Genomic DNA, 8362 nt, shown 5'->3' with positions numbered 1-8362 from the left:
CAAATAACGCGAGAAACTGCGTGGTTGGCCACAGAGGGGAGGTGCGCTCGATTTTAGCGCCTTGAAAGCTGACGGTGCGGGTGCATCCAGTTTTTATTAGTATTTCTGTCAGTGGCCAAGTTAGCTACAGGCTTGTCTCTTATTCAGTTATTACCGGTGGCTATGAATTGAATAAATGTCTTAACGATTTTTAAAAACAGTATTGACATAAGTGACATTTTGTATATGTATGTATAAAGGGATGTATTACAGTGGCCCGGAGAGGCCAAACGGACTGCAACTTCAGAAAACACTTGCAAAAAGAAAAATGCTGCAAAAAGAAAAACACTTGCAAAAAGAAAAACGCTGCAAAACGAAAAAAAACGCTGCAAAAAGAAAAATGCTGCAAAAAGAAAAAAACGCTGCAAAAGCACACACAACACAACGGAAATATGAAAAAAGACAACGGAAATGTTTCTGGGGAGACAATAACCGAACGGTCCAGTTGCACGAACCAAAACATGTATGTATGGCTGTATCCCAATTCAGGGACTGTTTCCCAATTCAGGGTCTGCAGCCTTAAAGTACGCAGCCTTAACGGTCCTCAAGGGCCGCACTCAAAGACCGCTGAGGCCGGAAGTGTGAGGCTTGTAGGCTTGTGAGATGGGACGGTCTAGCCTCTGTCACGCTTCCCAGGTTGCCTAGCAACCATGATACTAACAGCTGGAAACGTTTCATACAGCTTTGTTTGACAGAAATGAAGGAGAACATATTTTGTACATTTGTTTCTACATGAGCTTTGTGTGATTTGATAAGTATCTGAGGCTGAGACCACAGGACAGTAAAACATGATTTTTGGGCTTCATTTCTGTACTGAACAGTCATTTAAGATTAGTTAGTAAATAACAATTAGCTAATGTTGTTCATGAGACTAAAGTCATCTCACTTTGGTAATGTAAATATAATATGGCCAATATTATATTAATCATTATTAGTTATTACAGCAGTGAACATGAACTCTGTGCCAAACACTGAGCTTCAGTAAAGATTCAAGTTGCAGTTATTTATATTTCCTTTCACCTTAAATCTTCACTTAAAGACAAGTATCTGTGACAGTGTATATATAGATGTATTATATATAAGAGACAAATATTGTTCGTTTAATTTGTTGGCATTATTACATTTGGCTCAATGCTTACATATATGTGTAAAAAGAAAATGTACGAGCTGTGATAACTGTGTCTGATAAAATGAAGAGTAGACTGATATATGAAATATTCCTTTATTGGGTGAGAAAATCAGACCATGTCATAACTGCTTTAAGTCATACAGAATAGATATCAGAGCCTTAAACAGGCTGACTTCTGTTAAATGGGTCAAACTGGGCAGAAAGTATACAAACACATAACATCCTTATAGAATATGATGTAACACTATAGATCAACTTACCTCAGAATATATAAAGCATATAAACAATTACAGCAATATGATGCAACAAACACAGCAGTGCTACTAATCCAAAATACTCAAAGCTTCATAGAACTGAAACAAACATTTATTTTTAGCTCCATTCTGCTGCTGATACAGACTTTAGGTTTCTGAACATTAAACTTGTTGCTGCCTTTCATAGTGTGTAACCTGAATGCCCTGAGTACTTTCTCCCACACTGAAAACACTGGAATGATAAAATTATTTGAACATTACCTAATAAGACTGATTCAGGACAGACAATTAGTTATGTTAAACTTTCCTAGCAGTCCTTCACAAACAGGGAACAGTCTGTCTATTCTCTCCATCTGTCAGCTGCTGCTGGCTCTTCCTCCTCCTCTTACTCACACACTGCTGAGTTTCTCCTGGTGGATCATCAGGGGTGCAAAGCCTCACAGATGATGTGCAGCAGTGGGTCCCTCAGTCTGTCCTCACTCTGGACACTTGCAGTTGTCACACATGGAAATCAAATGTGTGATAAGCTGCAGGATTCAAACACAAGTGTAACTTATAAACACATGTTCATACTTTTATTCCACAATCAGAGAGAAAGAAACAGAGAGAGAGTGCAGGACAGACAGACAAGTGACAGTCTCAGGTGTACACACTGCTACAAACAGGAGGATTTAGTGTTTGTGTTATTACGAGTGTTAAACAAGAAGAGTTCCCAGATGGTACAGTGGACACATGTGTGACTCCTGTGATTAAAGCATCTTTCTTTCAGCTTAACGAGTGAACCGTCAGCTCGTTCAAACACACGTTAAAGTCCGTTTGGCTCGACACCACCGAACAGAGGCAGCAATGTAACATAGCTAACATTAACAGTGCAGTGGATCCTGCTTGTGCCGTGATATTCAGGACTGCAAACCGAGCAGCATCACTGACTTTCAGCCTGTTGTGTTTGTGGATATATGACTGACTTTAATTATCCACAAAATCATCAGATTCTCTGTAAGATTAAGGTCGACTATCTAACGGCGTATAAATAAAGGATTTAAAACAAAGTAAATGCTGAAAGTACAAACATGGCTAATGTCACATAACTTTGCCGGTGTTGTGCCAAAAAGTGATTGCCTGCTAAAAACTGATTTCCAATGTTTCCGTGTATTTTTTATGTGTAATATCTTTACGTATGTTGGTAAATAGACTTCGGTGAACAGCGTTTACAAAGGGGTTATATATAGAATTAAAAAATCATCTGTTTTTTCAAGTATCTTTACAACTCTGTGTTATTGTACTTACATTATAACCAATCCGGTCCTTTATCCCCACTTAAAATATTTTTACAGAACTATTGTAATATTTGCTGCCATTTCTGCTGTCCTCTTGGCCAACTTACTCTTACAAAAGACATTTGTAATGTTAATGAGATTTTTTTTTTTTTAACTGCATAAATAAAGGTTATATAAAAGTCACTGCCAAAAACTGATTATGGCTTCTATCTTGTTACACGAATGTTGTTTGTGGCTCAATATGACTTTATGTCATCCATGAGGGATGCATTTGACATATGTTTCACATATTATAGCCCAACAAGTTACTAGCAGTTTAAATACCAGCAATCAGTTTTTGGCAGACGATCACTTTTTGGCACAACACCGGTATGTGGCCAACAGTAATGTTTTAATGTTCCTCATTATTAAACATTTGCACATAAATAAGTGACATAATATTCAGAACTTACTTTTGAAAGTTTACTCTTTGGCCGCTCCACTTCTTTGAAGTGTCTCCCAGTCCCAGTGCAATTGTTAGCTTGTTTTGGTTCGTGCAACTTGTCGGTCCGGTTATTGTCTCCCCAGAAACATTTCCGTTGTCTTTTTTCCTATTTCTGTTGTGTTGTGTGTGCTTTTGCAGCGTTTTTCTTTTTGCAGCATTTTTCTTTTTGCAGCATTTTTCTTTTTGCAAGTGTTTTCTGAAGTTGCAGTCCGTTTGGCCTCTCAGGGCCACCGTACCTTACTTTACTATCACTTACCACACTTTATAATTTTATCAAAACATTTCTTTCTTATAGCATTTTGTGAGCTGATTTTGGTCCAACTGTAATTATTGCAAAAGGACATCTTAACTGTATAATCAGTGTGTTGTTTATACAGTTAAGATGTCCACAACCAACAATGAAAAGAATAAAAAATAAACTTTTGAACCTCTCAAGGCGCACCCTTGTAGTTTGATCAGGTGCTTGTCGGTTTACAGAACTTCTCTGAATGGCTGACACCCTTACCAAACGCCGGGTAACTTTACAGTTCTTAATCATACTTGCCCCTTAAAAACCCTCAATAAAATCTGAAATTCAAGTTGGTCTCAGCCGCTCTCCACTCTGGATTCTTTAATAATTGAGATTTCAGCGGTGACTCTGTCTGATCTCAGTTGCCACGCACTCGCCTTCTCCATACTTTGCTCGGACATAAGCGCTCTTTCAGACTCATTGAGTCTACCTGCAGGTTTCCTGGAATCAAAATGAAAGTAGAGAACAAAAATCACTCAAAAAATCTCATCCTCGTCACCAAGATTGTTGTGGAAAAATACACTGAGCATCGACCCAAACTGACTCAGATTTATCGAAAGAAACTTCAAACCTCTGCAAAAGGATCAACACAGCACCAACGGGGTTCGTACCAGCACTGACAAACAGGCAAAATAATAACAGCTCCTCTATAGCCATACAGATACAGTGAAAATGAAAGTGTTTTTGAATTTTATTTTCTGTAAATCATTTGATTTATTTAATAAATTAAATATTATATTTTAGAGGCCGTTCTAATCTGATATTCCATTCTAGGCAAATTGACAGCAAATAAAACTAAGTACACTTTTAAAACTTTTTTTTTATTATTCATTTTTATTTGAATTCAATTCAATTTTATTTATATAGCGCCTAATCACAACAACAGTTGCCTCAAGGCGCTTTCTATTGTAAGGTAGACCCTACAATAGTACAGAACCCAACAATCATATGACCCCCTGTGAGCAAGCACTTTGGCGACAGTGGGAAGGAAAAACTCCCTTTTAACAGGAAGAAACCTCCAGCAGAACCAGGCTCAGGGAGGGGCGGCCATCTGCTGCGACCGGTTGGGGTGAGAGAAGGAAGACGGGATAAAGGACAGAAAAATGCTATAATGTAATGTGGTGAAATTATTATCAACCAGGTGGTTCATGAGACAATTATTTTAAAGTAGTCTGGTTTTAACATTAACAATGAAGAATTATAATAAAAATGTAATGCATCTAGGCTACGTCCACATGTACCCAGGTATTTTTGAAAACGCAGCTTTTTAGATGCAGGTGTCAGGTAAACTTTAACGTGCTCGTGAGAAAACCCTAGAGAAGAAATTAGGTCTCTTCAATGGGGCATTTCTTTTGAAACTTTTGACAATCACGTTGTCAATATTGTCTTGGCCATTAAACATTAACTCCAGGACAGTGTTTGGATTTTTCCACTTTTGCCGGAGTTCATTGTACACTTTCACACTGACTTCTTCAGTGTTCTCTAAGGACATTTTAAGCTTTTGGGACAAAATTTTAGCCCAAATCCTGTGGGTAAACCTGTTCATGATGGCTTTATCTGCCCCTGGAGGCAATTTCCTTGCCTCATTTGCGTTGCTTATAGCGTGCAGAACCAAATCTTTAGTGAAGCTTTCAACAACTTTTACGTACTCTTCTCGGTTTTTATATATAGTGAGTACTCTTTTTGGTAAGGCCAACAGGTGTTTTGTAAATGTTGGGACAGTAATATCGTCAAGCTGTTCCCTCAGACATAAAATCAAATACTTCTCCTTGCAGTTATGTGCTTTGCAAAGATTGGTGAAAATGTCCTTGTTGATATTGGTCAGCGTTTTTGGAGATAGATCCAAATCTTTCTCGTCAATCTGATGCCAGATTTTTTCAAGCAGACGATCGCTGTTGGAGTCCAGAGTCGAGCACCGTGTGAAGTCCTTGTATTTAGACGAGGCTTTGCTTGTGGCCTCTGAAACTACCAACTGAATAACTTTATAAACACAAATCTTTTCTTCAGACAGATAATCAGATGCCAGAGTGACATCATAAGAACCAATATCTGAATCACCATTACCGACTGACACATGTATAGCATTCTTCACAGGCTTTTCCAGGGGGGAAGCTTCTATGTTGTCCAAGTCTTTTGAGTAGTTTTCCTTCAAACAGCTCTTCTTCGGTTCTACTGTGGCTGCGGTGAGGGTTTGAGGAGGAAACATCTGGGATGACACAGACGCTTCTTCCTCAGATGACTCACAGCTGAAACCTATTAAAATATCTGGATATACGCAAGGTGGTGCAGGTACACGATGCAGTGTTAGAATTTCTCTGTTTTCACTGTCATCTGTGGATGTTTCATCAAGACTGCTCTCCTCTGCAGTCAAATGCAGCTTGAGGTTTTTTGAGTCTGAAGAGTCCTCCAGTCCTGGAGTTTCTGTTTCTTCTTTATCACCGTGGTCATCTACAGAAATTTCTTTCAGGATGCTGTCCTTTGCTCCTGTTTCTTCTGTTTGCTCAGGGGACTCTGTTTGCACTGAGTGAAGAGAGAGCTCATTATTCTGCGTGGACACTGGATCTCCCTTCTCCACGGTTGTGTCCATTGCGTCCTCTAACATGGAACAAAGTTTCAACATGTCTTTCAGCAAAGTGGAAGGCAGCTCAGTGTTGCAGTACTCTGGGTTGAACTGCAGAGATTGCCACTGTGGTACAATTGTACCAAAAAAGTGGTCACTTAAGGACTTCCATGTTTCCACTGAGGTGTTACTGTGTGGAGTTGTCATGTTTAAGTTTGTATTACTATTTCTCTGACTCTGAAATGTAGAAGAGGAAATAAATTGTTGGCTGGTTGGAGTTGGACTAGGCATGTGTGCTCTTTGTAAACCAAATGCTTGGGAGTCTGGACGGCCCCTTTATATAGGTTTAAGCCCCGCCCACGTTCGGCTGCAGCCACTGTGACGTCATCCACTTTCCTTTGAAGTTGAACCTTCAAAGGTTTGGGGGCGGGGTTTAAGCTAATCTCTGACACAGCTGCATGACATTTAAATGGCATAAACTATTAATTAGCGTGGGTGGTGATTGTTCTTTTACTTTTCATATTCCGTATGTTTTTTGGCATCTATCTCCGTTCAACTTAGAAAAACCATTCAACCACCGTTAGATTCCTCTTCTTTTGGACATGACTGCTTGTATTTTTCTCATTTTTAACTTTTATATTTTTTAAATTATTCAACTTCCTTCAACAAATATTTATGATGTATTTCAGTGGGGAAACCCTTCAAATCCTCATTCAAGTTACTCCCCTTTCAACTGTATCTACCTTCACATACGTTGACCTAGAACCACCATTCAAACTTTAAAACAAAGCCAAGACATTGAACTATTCAACTGGTATTTATCTTTTCAATATTGTTTATACTTTTTCTTCAGCTCTACTTTAAGTTTCATGCCTTTTTTTCACCTGTTTCAGAGTTTATAATGGTTGTGTGTGGGACGGAATGTTGGAGGAGACAGGTCAACTGCTAGAGTGGGAGCAGGGGGAAAATTTATCTTAAAATCTTCTCTTTAAACTGCTGCTATGAACACAGCGTTTGCTCTACAGCCATCATTTTACCGTCAAAACGTAGCCATCGTTGTCCTCTTTCATCCAATGTTATTATTATTGTAATAGATGTTATGGTTCTTTCAGAAATTTCACCAATGCACACCCTCCTCGCTGCAACTTTTCCATAGAAACCAATGTTAAAATGGCTCCCAAAATTCATCTGAAAATCAGAAGAACAGGCTGTCTTTACGCTGTCACTACATTCATAACAATCATATGACCCCCTATGAGCAAGCCCTTTGGTGACAGTGGGAAGGAAAAACTCCCTTTTAACAGGAAGAAACCTCCAGCAGAACCAGGCTCAGGGAGGGGCGGCCATCTGCTGCGACCGGTTGGGGTGAGAGAAGGAAGACGGAATAAAGGACATGCTGTGGAAGAGAGCCAGAGATTAATAACAAGTATGACTCAGCAGAGAGGTCTATTAACACATGTTGAATGAGAAAGTTGACTGGAGAGGAAATACTCAGTGCATCATGGGAGTCCTCCAGCAGCCTATACCTATTGTAACATTCCTGTGGTGACATTTTTTTTTCAACCAGGTGGTTCATGAGCCTATTATTTTAAACTAGTCTGGTTTTAACCTTTACAACAAATAATTCTAATTAAAAATGTTATCCACTTAGGCTATGTCCACATGTACCCAGGTATTTTTGAAAACGCAACTTTCACACTGACTTCTTCAGTGTTCTTTAAGGACATTTTAAGGTTTTGGGACAAAATTTTAGCCCAAATCCTGTGGGTAAACCTGTTCATAATGGCTTTATCTGCCCCTGGAGGCAATTTCCTTGCCTCTTTTATTTTGCTTATAGCGTGCAGAACCAAATCTTTAGTGAAGCTTCCAACAAGTTCTTTCTCTCACCCTCTCTCTCGCACTTTTTTTCGATGCAAGGGGCAGTGTTGAGATTTTGTTACCTAGTGGCTACACAAGCCAGGAAGTACCAATGACCGAATTTGGTAAATAAACATTTTTTTACAATTATTATTTGAACATATATGAGTGTTTGTGTATAAATACACAAACAATACACATATGCTTTCAATTGTGTAAGGAAGTTCAGTTAACACTAGCAACATGCTTTGTAGTGTGTACGTGCTTTGTCTCTAGGGGCCACCGTATATATTTATCTATAAACATATATAAATAAAACCACTTTTTTTTTTTGCATTAGTAATTCCTTTTGTGCATAATTTTATATTGTTGTTAATAATAAATTAATTAAAGTAACAAAACAACCTGAAGTGCCTGTTGGCTATTGGAAGAGCCGGCACTTTTTAGTGAGTCGAGCTGAATGAGCCGGTTCT

The sequence above is a fragment of the Rhamphochromis longiceps genome, linkage group LG16 (assembly GCF_057381845.1).
Source record: "Rhamphochromis longiceps isolate RC_006_pf linkage group LG16, R_longiceps_female_GT1.1, whole genome shotgun sequence".
NCBI classification, from domain to species: domain Eukaryota; kingdom Metazoa; phylum Chordata; class Actinopteri; order Cichliformes; family Cichlidae; genus Rhamphochromis; species Rhamphochromis longiceps.
Note: the sequence above shows the minus strand (reverse complement) of the source record.